Source organism: Cynara cardunculus (assembly GCF_001531365.2).
Source record: "Cynara cardunculus var. scolymus isolate 2C chromosome LG 1, CcrdV1, whole genome shotgun sequence".
NCBI classification, from domain to species: Eukaryota; Viridiplantae; Streptophyta; class Magnoliopsida; order Asterales; family Asteraceae; genus Cynara; species Cynara cardunculus.
In genome coordinates this window covers 22,747,022-22,763,433 of record NC_037528.1, presented here as the reverse complement: position 1 = coordinate 22,763,433, position 16,412 = coordinate 22,747,022, and positions in this window count along the sequence as shown.

Genomic DNA, 16,412 nt, shown 5'->3' with positions numbered 1-16,412 from the left:
TATATATATATATATATATATATATAGGGTTGGTTCAAATGCTAACCAAGATTACCATGTTAACTTTGTTAACCGATCTTGGCCATTAACTTGAATAATAAACGGTTGTGATTTAATGATATTTAAAAATTAATTATTAAATTAATATTTTCAATTAACATATGTGAACAAAATATCAAATGTTATTTAGGTAAAAAAATAATCTATATTTGATACACGAGTTGTCAGACATATGAACAACTTGTGTATATCCTCAAAACACATCAAACAAAAAAGATTAGACATATGAACAACATATGAACCGTATGAACATCTTCTGTATATTCAGGAGCCAACTCTTTTGTATGTACATGAACACCTACGAAGCTTGTGGTCACATGAATCACAAATACTGTTCATATTCATGTGATGTGATTGTGCATATGTATCGATATGAACATCTATTGYCTTTGATATGTGTTCATTTAAATGAATTCAAATGTCATAATAATCACTTACCAATAGGAACGCTTTGATCATTTTCTTCATTATCGAAATTCAAATTGTGAACGCAGTCGTAGACGATTTTGTCATTTTCATTGTTGTCAATCTGTTTCACAATAAGATTATCCATATTACTCGGACGATACGGAAATCTTTTACACTTACGAAAACAATATCATTATATGTAGAACATCATTTGTAAACTATGATCATGAACACGTATGAAAATAAAATTCAATACTACATAATGATCAATTAGTGAGATCTTTAAGATTTGTAACTCCCAATTAATTATTAGAGAGTTACATAAATGTCAAATTACCTAATTACCCTTGTATTTAATATATGAGTTACATTTGAATATAAATAAAAGATGGAATATGATTGGTTAAGCTTGATTAGTATAGTTAACACATATTTATTGGTTATTATTTGAACCAAGTATCTATATATATTTATATATATATGCAAATGATCATGTGAGAAAAAGAGTAAGAAGATTTATGAACCTTTGATCACTTTTAATCTCATGTCCACCTATGAATTGTGCCTTAGAAGATAATTGAGATGGTACATCTCGATGAACCTTATTAGTGTTGACACATATATTCAATTAGGATTTATCCAATGGTGTAGATCTTTTCTTACACTTCTCACAATAACTACCATTCTCACCGGAACTCAACCCTATATATATACACACACACACACACACACACACACACACATATATATATATATATATAGATACACACATACACGGTAAGTTTCAAATACAAACTGTACAATCGTTACAAACCATACAAACCAAATGTTGGCCCTTGACTTTGTATATTTTTAAATCTAAGTTAAAGATGATGTTGAGATTAAATTAGGAATCGATTTAATCTACATCGTTGATCATCTATACAAACGATTGATCATCTTCCTTTGTTAATATGTCGTTAAAAGGTCTAATCTGTCCTCGATACATCGCTGATTGTCTGTGGGTAATGCTATCACAACGGACATTAGTGATGGATCAACGACATAATATTATCAACAATGGAGTAGCGAGGGAAGGTTATATGTGACGGTTTAGCGATGTATCAGCGACAGATTAGCGATGAAATCATTTAGCTATGAATTAGCGAGACATTTTTAGCGACAGATTAGTGAGGGCCCAAGAACTTTTAGTGAGGGATTTTTCGTCGCTAATCCATCGTTGATTTTTAATAATTAAAAAAGATTGAATCACATATTTCCTGTATCTTTTTATACAAAATATGCTCATAAAATAACAAACCAAAATTGTCCAACAAATTAAAAATAACCAATTCATATAATTCAAATTACTAAATTCATACAATCGAACGTTCAAAAGTTAATAAAGTAACAATTTAACTACCGGAAGGGCCGAGAGGGGGGGGGGGAAGTATCATGGTTGTCGCATAAACGCAGTAAAATGTTGCGATAATGCGATCTGCTCGGCTAACTAGGCAGTGTATCTGGCCTGTTGGGCCTCCAGACATGTCCTACTCTTCCGTTCGGCCTCCATCTTGGCATGATGGTGTTCCTCCCGCAGTCGCGCCTCCTCCTCTACCCTTGTCAACTTCTCTCTCAACTCCGCTACCCGTAAATATTCAATATTTGACAAAAATCATTAATTTGTTTGCAATGGAAAGTAATAACAAAGTATATAACAATATAAACAATGCTACTAATCCAATATCGTATGATCTCCCGATTTTACTGCTACATCGACGTGTCATAGCATAAGAGGGATCTTGGGAGGTCTTGAAACCAAAAAGAAGGCCCTTCTTCTATCCTCCAACACTCTGCTCCCAAAGAGATGCCTTATCAGGGGGAGGGGTGTTGGGTCTGTCGTAGACGATGATCATCTCAAGCGATTGAAATCGCTCCTATGGTTTACTAAAACAAAAACGAGTGAGCTTTCTATATGTAGGAATTTCAGCAGCATAACGACTTAAATCATACATATCGAATGTCTACTTTTAACAATTAAAGCACTCTAATTACCAATGGTAGTCACATTCTTAACCAACCTATCTATTTAGCTTAACGTTTGCCTAACAATGGTAGCCCAAACTAATAGCATCACTACGTTTATTAAATTATATTACTTTAAACCACCAAACGTTTTAAAAGAAATTAATGGTTTTAGAAAACTTACATGGAACCTAACTGCTTTGGGTGTTACACCCTCCATTCTGGAAAGAGCGACTAAATTAAAATTTTGTATAATACATCAAATAAAAGACAAACCCCTTTCTATAAACTCATACTTGAACTATTCGAATAGAAATCTAGATTTGACGTCAATAATAGATAAACCAAGCCTTACATAACAACTAGGTTAAGGTCGGGTGTTACTAAATCTAATAACAATCATTATCTCCAAATGCAGAAAATGTTACCGAATAGCTAGATCATTCTCGAGTCTCTAACTAGCACTCAATTCAACACTCTGTTGCTAGTACCAAACTTTATCAAGGACCTGATGGACATGCCGACATATAAAAAGGTTATACTTAACGCTTAGTGAATTCAAGTAGTTTTTTATCTTGAATATTAAAACGATAAAACTGAAAAGATGTTATTTTAAATCATAATTTCCCAATTGAAATATATTTAGTATAAAAGCAAAATCCTTTCCAAAAACCACGATTTTTGTGATGAAAACTCATTTACCAAAACACCCATTTATCATGAAATCACTCACCCAAAAATGAATAAGATTAAATGTTCAAATATTGAAAATGTGGTTAAAACTCGATTATCAGAAAACACCCAAACATGGATGGGTCCAATCCCCAAACCATAAATAATGGAAAATACTCCATACTCCACATGTCATCGAAAAAGCATGTATAAAACTCAATAACCTAAACAACACTTTCGGGCGACGGAGGAGACCTGATTTCCATGTTATAGAGCTCATCCTGAGGATCAATGGCCCCAATGGGATCAATTATTCACGATTCATAGCCCAAGGCCCCCCGATGATCCCAGGTGTACTCATTCACTAAAAACTAAATCATGTAGCTAATGGCTAATATCCGCTCCTATAAGATCGTACCACGTTGCCCCCGATGATCCAGTGCCTATTTCTAGCTACAATGCATGGATAATCTTCCCATAAAAATTGTCTCGGAAATCACATCATGTGGACAATGGCTAGAGTTCAACTCACCTGTGGTTTGTAGTTCAAAGCCTCCGCTAACACAATGTCCATTCCTGACCATAAGGCGAGAATGACCATCCAGTTTTAAACCAACATAGACTAACCCCTATGCCTATGGATACATTGCATTACAGTCTTAAATTACATGACCCCAATTGGAACACTCCAAATCCATATTTACATAAAACCACATATTCTATTTAACATGAAATACAAATATACATATTGGCTCTAATATATACAATATGCTACATACAAAAGTAGCTATAAAATTTTCATTTACACCAAATATATGACTTGCACAAAATCAACAAAATCGCATAGAATAAAAGTTTCAATAGAACTTTCACAAAAACACACAATAAAGCAAGATTATTCTTTTCAATTTCACCCTTGTGCCACAAAAGACGTGAAATAAAATTTCAATAAAACTTGCAAACAAACGTATGCAATTGAGTGGCTTCGTGTGTTCAAAAGTAGACCCAAATCCTTTTTATCTATGTTAAATTATAAATCAAAGTGTGCAACATAACAAACATGTATATTTTGAGTAATACATGAAATAATTCACATATGTTTCAAATTCAAAACTATTCAAAAGTACACTTTCGTTGATTTGAAAGAATTATTCTCCATCCACATCATCATTGTCTCGACATCGTTAATCATGTATGACACTTCATATATGCTACGAGCCTTTGTGTTGACAACCGCTCACCCATCTTTCAAGTCCTTTGTCATTGAAGTATATAAAGTATAGTAGACTTGTTCTACCTGTGATGCTAGGACGAACAGGTCATCGAATTCACGTCTAGACTTATATTTGATATATACCAAACTATGTTTTGGGTCAACTCTAACCCCTGAGGCAGGATCCAACAAGTGCATTTGAACAACACAACTACCTATGGCATTGCGTTATAATATTCCACCTCTATAACATCATCCAACATTCCATAGAAGTCAGAATCACACCCGTCATTGAAGGATTCATGGGTTACTATATGGAACTTGTAACCATTCACAAAGTATCCCTGATGCGTGGTGGCATAACGGCTTGGTCCGCGTGCTAGGGATTTAAATTGTTCACTCGAGTCGTTTAACTCGAACATGACCTATAAATGAAAGTCACACATAAGAAACACATAACGTATGTCATTGCATTTCATATATTAATATTAATACTAGCTAGTATATATATACACTCAAGTGGTACGAGAACCAGCCAACAAACCTTTCCTCCAAGATTCTATCAAGTGCAACATCATCACTAATCAGTTCTATTTGTCGAATCTGTTCATCAAAGGTCGACTAGAAAGATTAGACTTCTACACAGTTGAATAAGACATATCTATGGATCGTCTCCAGATCATGTTCATTCAAGATTATTTGTTTCCCACCTTTCGGGAATAGTGAACGAGATGGAACCTTAAATATAGTTAGTCGATCATCGGTCCCCGAATAACTAGGGAATACGGCGTAAAGTTCCTTGACTCTCTATTAGCAATGGATTGGGTTTGTGGTCTATCCATCGATAATCCGTCGCTGATTAGCGAGGAATTAGTTCCGTCGCTAATTAGCGAGGAATTAGTTCCGTTGTTAATACCCTATTTTCTAGTAGTTTATTTTAAACTCCCCCTCTACATGTATGTATATAATTGATGTGGTTTTTTTATTTATAAAACTATTCTTTTAGTAATTTCTAATGAAAAATATAGCAATTCATCAAAAAATTAATATAATATGTTGATTAAATTATAAGTATAATTTGATTTGTTTAAAACTAAAAGAATAATGTTAATTAAATTATTTTTCAAAACAAATATATTTATGTATATTTTAGTAAACTTTTGTAACAGAAAGTATTATTAAACAATTTCTTTTAATTATAGCAATTAACTAAATATTACTTCTATTTTTAATCGAATAATAAAACAATAGTAATTTAATTTTAATAAAATAATAAAATAAATTCAATATAACTAAATTAAAGAGACTTGATCCTTATGAAGCATAGATTTGACTATTTTAAATAATGTTTAAATAAGTTCGCATACAACACACCTTGTTTATGGTAAACTAAATATGACTTTTTTAATAAACTCAAAAACTAAGTTATTTATAAGTTAAGTTATGATTGTCAAACATGGACCACATCATATTAACTTCATAATTTAACTTATTACTTTTAGTGTAAACTTCACTTTTGGTCTTTTTGGTTTCATTAAGTACATAGATAGTCCCTAGAGCATGCATTTAGCTCTGAAACCAATCCTTTGCCTTAAAACTATTAACGGAAAATCCATTAAGTGGGCACATTTTAGGCTTTTTTGTACCCCTTAAACAATTAGAAGTATTTTCGATAAATATCTTTCATGTGCCTTTCGTGTGAGGGTATTTTACTAAATTTACCAATTGTTTTTTAAACTAAAAAAGAAACCCCCTTCCCCCCCGACGCCCCTTAATTTTGTTTCACCTCTTTCCCCTCCGACACAAAACCAAGTTAAGTAACACCAACTATAAACCCTTGGTACCTGATTCAATCATTGGTTTAGTTTTTGGTGGTTTCAATTGATCAAAACCTTCACCACTAACTCTCGTGGTGGCTATCCAAATGCTATTGAAGAACAAATGATGAATTAAATCATAAAAATCCAATTCTAAGTCTACCCAGAGATCCATTTACTGCATAAAGAACATGATAAATTAACATTTTAAAATATATATAATGTAGTTAGGGTTTTGTGAAAAAAATCTAGAAAAGTATCAATAAACATGAAAAGGAACAACAATAACAGTTAGAGTAATTCCTTCAAATTCTTCATCAACTTGAGAGCAAAACCACAAAATTTGCGTACGTGCCTTTATGATTTTGGACAAAACTCATAAATTTGAAGTCCGATCTTCATTGATTCTCACCAAAAGGTTCTACAAAGGGCACATTTTTGGCCTACCTCTTTTGCTGCTAGAAATTTGTAGAAGAAGGGAGGGGGAATGGATGGAGAAGGTAGAAAGAGATGGAAAGATAAACTAGTCAAATCTTTCTTGAAAGTTATGTCTGTCGAAGAATTAGGCAGATTGCTTTTTATTTTAAAGAATTTGTTGCAAAAATCATCCAAGCTCGTATCTCAAATTGCTCAAATGATCGATTTCACTGCGGCAGTGGGATCAATTAGGGTTTCAATCTAACCTTCGAGGACTTGAGACCAAAACCCTCTCAAATTTTACATGTTAATAACATGGATGTTTTTCTGTAGATCTTTGAAGAAAATTTTCGAGTAACAAAAAAAGATTAAGTGTGAGTTTCTTTTCTCGCTTTTGATGAGTGGGTTGTCTTCATAGAAAAACATTTTTTTTATAGAAGTGAGTGATGGTGCAATCATCGAAGAAGATGAACACTAGACTAGTCCCACCTGAGAAGATGTGCAACAGTCGAAGAAGATGAACACGGTGAAATGGGGGTGGGGACTATTTACGTATATTGAAACACATGAACAATTTTCATATTTCGATGTAATATTACTACAACAAAATTGAGTTTTTAGAACACAAAAATTGTCAAAGTGTCATAATGGATTGCTTTATAGGATTTATATTTATAAGATCAAACAATTGTGCATCTTATGCAAAGTTCTAAATGGCGTGAGGTGTGTCATGGCGGCGAGGTCAAGCCTCATGACTTATAAGTTATGGCGAGGCCATGACGTTTTCCGAGCCGTGACTTAAGGTGAAAAATCTATATAATACATACATACATACATACATACATATATATATATATATATATATGTATATATATATATGTGTGTGTGTGTGTRTGTGTTTATGTCAGTGTCTTGAATAACAATGATTTAGGTTATTCAAAATTTATTCATATAAAATAAAAAACAAAAGAAGAACCATTAAGTTAGTCATTTGATATCAAATATACATAATTTAAAAAAATGATATCAAATATATTAAAGTAAGCCAATGTTTATAGTTCTTGTTTGGTAATCAAACAACAAAATCAAAGTAATGAAATTAAAGAACAAAGTAATCGAACAATATTTTTCGTATGCTGAGAAGTAATTTAGGATTTTTTTTTCTTTTCCCCCATTTTGTTGATTAATTGTTTGACCCGTATAAACTATAAGATTATATTTACATTTACTTATATTCAAGTTTTAAAAACTGCAAATTCCCCACACGCCTTATAACACCATATCACTTGTAACGCCATAATGTGCTATAACGAGCTTCACGCCTTCTGTCCACGCCAAGGGGGTCAACGTGGAGGCAAGGTTGCGCCTCGGCGCCATGGCACATTTTTTAGGACATTGGTCCTATGTAGAAGTGTTGTATAAGTTTACAGGATTCTTTTGAACTTTTTAACAAGTTTTTTATGACATATTTGAGATAAAATGTCATATTCGTTATTTTATAAGACATTTTTAAGGAAATATCTTATTAAAACAAATGTCCTATAAAAAAATATGTTCTTAGGATGGTTATCAAAAGTTACTTACAGAAAAGTTAACACATCAAATTATTTTAAGGTCAATTCTATTGAGAGGTATGAAATACGAACGAGAGAGATATGAATAACAACCCTATTTTAAAAGTGTAATAAAATATTTGTTAAAACCTCAAAAACGTCTTGTAAACTTTTCTTTCTTTCTGTAAATATAATATTTATATAGAGAAAATAGACTCACGTACACTTTTGGTGATATTTGAACCCTTGATCTATTAAAAGATTGGACTATACCGATAACTCGAATACCATTAGGATTAAAGGTCATTTGATGCATCCTGTAAATTAATTATAATATCTTATGATACACAATTGAACACTTAAACGATCTTCAAATGTTGTTAGGCAAAACCACATGAACAAAAAATTGAAATTAAGGGACTGTTTACTAAACGCTTATCTGGTAAGTGCTTACCGAGTAATTTTTCTTATCTGATGAACATGACAATGGTCAAAAATCTTGTCCTGTAAGAGCAATGATAAAGATGGAGAGTCTTATTCGGTAAGTGAGGATGACGACTCTTATCTGAGTAAGTGCTTACCGGGTAAATTGTTGCATACTCTACCATTTTAATGTACTACAATCTTACCCAGTAAAATAAATTATAGTATTGACTCCTAACAATAAGTGCTTACCGGGTAAGCATTTAAGTAAACGGCCCCTAACTTTTACTTTTATGTTCAAAATAACAAGAAAAAGAAACACTTTCTAAAAAGCTGGAAAAAGGGTTGATACATTAATTAATGGCATCCAAGGCTGCGGGAGGGTTTTTAATGGTCCATGTACGGTTGGGTTGATCATAAATTGATGAACAAAGACGTGAATAAATTGGTAGGCTCCCTCTGACCATATGGGACGATGTCGTTTTCCGTAACATTTCTTTCATCTTACAACACATAGGACCTCCCATATTTGTAGCTTACTTTTCGGTGTTTCCTATTCCTTTATAACCAATCTATTCTTGTTTACAGGTAGACATGGGAAAGGGGCGGGGACCTCAATCCCTGTCCCCGATTACTTATCTCTATTCTCGTTTCCATTCTTGTTTCCGTCCTCATCCCCATTCCCACCGGGGAATATAATCGTATCTCTATCCCCATCTTCAACGGGGAACGGGGATTCCCAACGGGTAAACGAGAATTTTTTTTCCGTCTATGTAAGTTATTTTAAATTAACTATATGAGAGATCATACATGTTTAAATCTCAAACATTTTCAATAAACCTAAAACCAAAATGAATTTAATTTAATACAAAAAAACCACAACATAATAAAAGAACTAATAATTTAAAACAAAAAATATATAATTTAATAAAAAAAACTTAAATTCACGTGTATCAAAAGATATTGAGTAATATAAAATCATATCGAATAATATACGAAACTTATCGAGTAAATTCACGTATCAAAAGAATTAACGCTTTAGTTGAAATAAATAATATATATATATATGTGTGTGTGTGTGTGTGTCTATATATATAATTTATTAATTAATATATATATAACGGTACAGTGCGGGGCGGGGAGTACCATACCCATCCCCGTCCCCATCCCCAGTTTGAGACAAACGGGGATCCCCGTCCCCGTCCCTATCCCCGATTTAGCGGGGAATCCCCGTCCCCGATCGGGGCGGATGGACCGGGTTCCTCGACGTGTCGGGAGCCATTCCCATGCCTACATGTGCAAAATGGAATTGTTATCCAATTTATACCGAATCTGTAGTAGGGTGGAGTCGTGAAAACTCATCTTATATTAATAGAAAATGAGATTTATATACTCTTTTTAAGTCTCAAATTGTAAGATACGAATGATTTTTATTTTGATATTAAGTTGGTTTAAAGGTTATGGAGCTAATACATTGTTTTGTACATAAAAGTGTGGCAACGCTATTTCTTCATTTCTTGCTAGCCAAATCAACCACATTGGCCATGGTTTGACGAGTCTCCAAAACTTGCGAATCAACTAGACACATCCTCAATCATTCCACTCCCTAGCAAAACGATGTGGCTCTTGTGAAATTATCCGAGCCATTTGCAACCAAAAACACAAAGTGAATAGACAAATGATTAACTGATTCTATTTTCTTCATATGTGAATAAAAACATTTTCTTTACAAATGAACTTCGCCACCCTAGTTGGGGAGCAATCGATAGAGTATCTTATTGAAGTTTAATGTTAAGAAATGAATAAAACGGATTATAAATTTTAATTATTTTGAAATTTTAATTATGCTTAAACTTTTTTTTTAACATTTATGTGCTTAGGTGACTTCTTAACCAAAGGAGAAATGGTGTAGCTTCACGTTTGTAAAAATCAGAGTTAGGTTTCCTTATATGATTAGACGTGTCACATAGGTATCCTATTTTGGGTTCAATCTTATTTGCTTTGGTTAGTTTGTGTTTATCTGCTTTTAATAGAAATTGTTTTGCTTTCGGATATAGTAAAGAAATTTGAAAACCAACGGTTTACAATCAAATTAACTTGATTAGTAAACAAGTTTTGACAAAGAAACATAAGAATTAGAATAAAACTGTCATATCTAATTTTCAATCGACTAAGGTATTAAATCAAAGTCTATTTGTTACAAATCCGAATTAGATTAAACCATCTATCAATAAAAGTATACAAATACACACAATGCCGATAGTAGACATGATAGAGAAATGATGATGTGATATTCTCCATTGACCTTCAGTTTTATGATATTGAATATGAACCGCTAAAAATGATAATATTAAAGTTCAATACGATTCTTATTTATTAAAATTTGATAAGTAAATTGCAAAACATTTATTTTATCCATCTATTTAACCAATTTCTCAAGGATTCTTTACCATTTAATTCATTTGACTATTACTTTTGAATGTAACTTGATCAACATGATAGAAGTTTCAAAAACATGATCGGTAGGTTTACTAATTTTTATCTCGTTTCTTGTTTTTTCTGAAGAATGTTCTTAAAGTTTCTAAAAACTAATTATTTGTTCATTGATAATTAATTTTATTTTCTAAGTGGGAGTTTGGTTCGTAAAAATGGAATTTGATGGAGTTGGAATCCATCAAAAGAATTTGAATTTAAAGGAACTGCAATGAAATTTGATGGAATTTAACCATGCATTTGGTCAGAAAGAATTGGAAGAAAATTTCATAACAAAATTGGAATATGCATGTGTCAGGGATGGGCAGGGGTGGCGGTTGTGACAACAAAGTGTTGGCATGCCGTTGTCGGGTTGGAGTGGGTGGCAGTTATGACTACGAACATTAATGACATGGTGATAGTGGGGTGGGTGGCGGTTGTGGCAACGATGGTGGTAGCAACAGTGAAGGTTGGTTGGGGTGGGTACGGTGGGGATGAGGTGGAATGATAATATTAATTGACATCGTTCGTAGCGGTGTTGGCGACAGTGGGGCGGCCGGGGGGGGGATGGTAAAGAAGATGGGGGTGATGGTGTTGGTTAAATCAGATGCAAATGTGAATTTTGTCTTTTTAAAACCAAATTATAAAATATGTTGCGTTTTCAACAAAATGGAATTCAATTAATTCACTTATGCCATGGAATGATCAAATCCCTCAACCGTGGAATTCAGCGGAATCCGATCAATTCATTCTACGAACCAAATATCATCAAGGAATTTGGTCAAAGGAATTTGACTTTCTGATTCCATCAAATTTCTTTGGATTTCGCAAACCAAATGGCCTGTAAGATTATAAATACTCCAAGAGGTTATGGTATGATCAAACTTATATTCATTTTATGGATGTAAAAATACGCTCATGTACTGATCCTTTCTTTTTGTTAATTCGACCCATAAGGGACATCGTGTGCAGGGGGGATCCAGGTGACTTGCCACGCAACCTGAGGTTGCGGGCAAGGTCGTCTAGACCTTCTGTCTGCACAATAAAGCCTATTTTATGTTCCTCATTTTTTTGACCTTCTCTGATTTTCTCTCATCTTGGGTGATTTTGGGGTCGATTTTTAGGGCAACTGAATTTTAGCATTTTAAAGATTAAAGATCTATGGTGAAAGGTTTTGAGATCTTGAAGAGGTCAATTTTTTTGGTTATTTTAGAGATATATTTGTTGGGATCCTTGTGGATTGTTAGTGTTAATATTTGGTGTCTTTTGGCTTGCATGGTGGTTTGAGATCTTGAGGAGTTTTGCTTGTGGATGTCAAACGTTCACTTTTGGAAGCTAGATTTTGGATTTGGAAACTAGATTATCTTAACTTAGCATTGTGAGTTTCAAGTCGCTTTGTGAGACCTATGTACACGCCACGAAATATCCAATTAGGAGTCTTTATGTGTTTTCCTTGAGGTTTGTGAAATGTTGTTAATTACTAAATGGACTTGCATCTTTGGTACATTGGATGCTACTAAATCTTGAGAAATGCATATATTTGGGGTTCTTTTTGGACGTTTTGATGACCAAATAATAAAAATATGGTCTTTCGATGATTTATTACTTACATTGGTGATTATTTGATACTATCACGTTCGAGGGCGTTTGATTGTATAAACCTTTAGGGAAATATGTATTATTGGGTTGTTGAATATTTTAGAAATACAAATCATATCATTTGGGTCAGGTGACAACTCATTACAACCAAGGATGAGTTTTAGACTTACTCTTACTTTTGGTTCATGAGTTGGGTAAACATTGGGTAAATGCATTTCATTAGCTTTTGGTGATTTCTATTGAATAGTCAAGTGAGTTGTGGAGTCTATTAATTTGGATATTGGTTCAGATGATCTTTTGGAACCTTACTCAAAGATGATTCATGGACAAAATTTGCATACAATGCATATTTATTGGGAATTACATGTTTTGAGTGTGTTTATCATTCAAGTGTAGAGTCATGTATTTTGGGATTGTAATGCAATGGATCAAGTAAGGAATTTTGATGTTGATCCTTTGTACTATTGCTCAAGTAGGCACTACGGTCGTTGTTTGGGTAAAAATCCACATCTCATAATCATCTTTTAATTCTGACAATCGATGTAAGAAGGCTATTAACAAATGACAATCAAACTATCAACAATAAGAAGCCATGTGTCATTAAATCATTCTAGGTGACGTCTTAACCATGCTTGTCACTATGTAGCTAAAGACGGTCTCTACAGAAATACAATAGCTCATCATCGACGCAAGAACACGTACAATACACGTCTTTTGACACATGTCGTACGACCATGATCAACACATGACTTTGGTCCTTGGTCTGGTGAGAAAGACTAGATAGTTGCAAAATCATTAGAATCTTAAGACCAACGTACGAATCATAAGATCAACAAATCTTTTGACCGGCATTCAACACATGTTCTATGACTTAACCTTTAGTTAGATGATTTAAACACGTATAACAAATATCACTCAAAAAGTAACTTCCTTATTTAAAGTAGTAATCAATCATCATAAATGGAGCGACTACAACATTTAAATAAATACATTACTAACAGTCAATATTCATAAATAGTGATAATTATGACCTTAAATATCATAATTATCACAATTGTAACTCATGCAATGTCCAAGTATAAATATGGAGATCTCAAGCCAACATAGGGGAATATTGTTCACAGTGAACATCTACAAATACTCGCTAGAACATTTTTTGAAGTTTATCTTGGAGTTTCTCACGAATCATGATTCATGACTCATGACTGGGTTTAGTTTTTTCATAATCAGATTGTACTTACACCATTATAAAAAGCCGACACCTCTATCACATGGTGTTTCACAACCACCCACGGTTTTTTCTCGTGTTTTAGGATTTTCCACATTGCCAAATTCTCTTGTCCTTTGTTGTTTATTTGTTCAAAGTCACAAATTCCCGTTGTTGTCCAAATGTCCCACCTTAGATGTGCGCTTTTGGCCTAAATAGTTGTCTTAGTAGTATAGAGGTAAACTCTTATGAATTAGACGCCGAGACCATGTATATCACAGAGGTGATGTCATGTTTATATCAAACTCTGGGATCATGGTAATGTGGTGATGAACTCATGTGGAGTCAAACACTCAGACCCTTGTCTTTTAGGCTTTAGCCAGGTAGAGTTGACACTAAAAAATCGAAGGTATTGCAAGGATGAACTCGTGCGGAGGCCCTGAGACATTGGCTTTGAAGGTATAACTCAACTTCTATGTGAGTAGGTACTAAGGTCGGGGGTATTGTGGAGATGAACTCATGTGGATTCGGAGTTAGACACTGAAACCTTGACCTTGAAGTGCTACTTAATAACATTGTTAGATGATGTTATAGAGGTGGAGTATTATGGCTCGGTGAGACAGGTGGTTGTCATGTTCAAATGCACTTGGTTTGATACTGCCTCGGGGGTTAGAGTTGACCCTAAACACAATTTGGTAGATATCAAATATAAGTCTAGACTTGGATCCGACGACCCGTTCATTCTAACATCACAGGCAGAACAAGTCTACTATAATACTTCATATCCTTCAATGACAAATGATTTACAAGATTGGTGGGCGGTTGTCAAGACAAAGGCTCATGGCATATATGAAGTGTCCGACATGATTAATGATGTTGAAAACAATGATCATGTGGATGGAGAACAACTCTTTCAAATCAACAAAAGGGTAAATCATACAACATTTGTATTGGAAAACGAGCTCAATGATGTTCGTCTTGCCACAGGAGAGGTAAACGTACTCCATAATATTAATGAAGATGAAGGTGGCGATGAATCAGACGATGATAGCAACGATATGCTAAGAAACGAAGATAGCGAGAATGAACCAAAATTTGAAGACATAGATGATGATACATATAATCGCGATTTGTCATTATCTTTTTCATGATAGAATATAATTTTTTTCCCAGGAGATGTAACGCCGAGAGTGCGGTAGAGGCCGTCATGGTAGTCGTGGTAGCCCAATGTCTGGTAGGGGCAACTACTCTACTGGCAGGCGTGGCGACCTGCGTGCCGATGATATTATTGAGTTCAGGAGACCGCCCTCCATCCGAGATTTAGATGAACAAGAGGTGGTAATGGAGGACCCAACTTCAACAGGTTCAAGGCCAGGGAGAGGCCCCAATAATGAGATGCCGACACCCAATTATCCGAGCCAACGAAGATATCTTTCTTTGTTAGGCAACAGGTAAGTAGATGTGGTATAAGACTTCGTATTACATAATAAAATGATATGGATGTATTTTGTGTTGTAAACATTTTTTTAATTGTACAGGTTTAAAGATGCCCATGTTATCCGGGAGATGACTGTTATATTGAGGTCTTCTTTTACTAGTCTGTGGCATAGATGGAAGGAAGTCCCTCATGAAGCCCGCAACTTGACGTCCGAGTGCTTTCAGGTTGGTGTACCATTTTAATGTAATTATACATATAAGGTTATTGTTTTTACATTTATACAAATATTATGTATGTAGGCTAAGTTCCAGTGGAAACCAGAGCTGGATGACATGGTTCATTATTTATGGACCAAATCCATGCACAATAGGTACTCAGATTGGATGAGCGTTGCATGTGATTGGGCCGTGGCACAGGCCTATACCGATGCTCAGCAATGGGATGGTAAGGACTTCTCACGGATTAGATTACACTGTCTTGTATGGATCCCAGAGAGGTTTTGGCTTCAGATGATTGACCATGTATTAATCTCTATTGTGAGCTTTTTGAACTGCCATGTGTTTTGTACCGCCTTATATATGTGCTCTGTTTTTAACAGATTCGGGATACCGATCCTTGGAAAAGGAAATTCAGGATCAATAGGGCTAATTAGAACACACAGTTTGAGGGGTGTCATCCATACACATTGGGGGATCGATCAGTACTACACAACATCGAGATAGGATGGTGAGTATATAATCTTTTTTGAATATGTAATTTGTTCTCTATGTTTACTAACAATTTAACCTAATTTTCTAATGTAGATGAAACTAATGGGTCATGATCCGTCTGCTACTGAGGTGTTTGAGTGCACTCACTACACGAATCAGAAGTCCGATCAAGGTTCGTCCGACTCGCCTACTGATCCTCCTCAGTTCAGTTATCCCAAAGCTGCTAGGTATCATGTAAGTTTTTTTCTAAAACTATTACTTCAGTTAATAAATACATTTGGTAGTTTAAGGTAATATATTTTAAAAAACATAGTAATGTTATTAATTTGGGCTGCCATTGTTGGATAGACGTTAGGCTAAGTAGATAGGTTGAGAATGTAACTACCATTGGTATTATTACAATGCTTCAATTGTTAAAA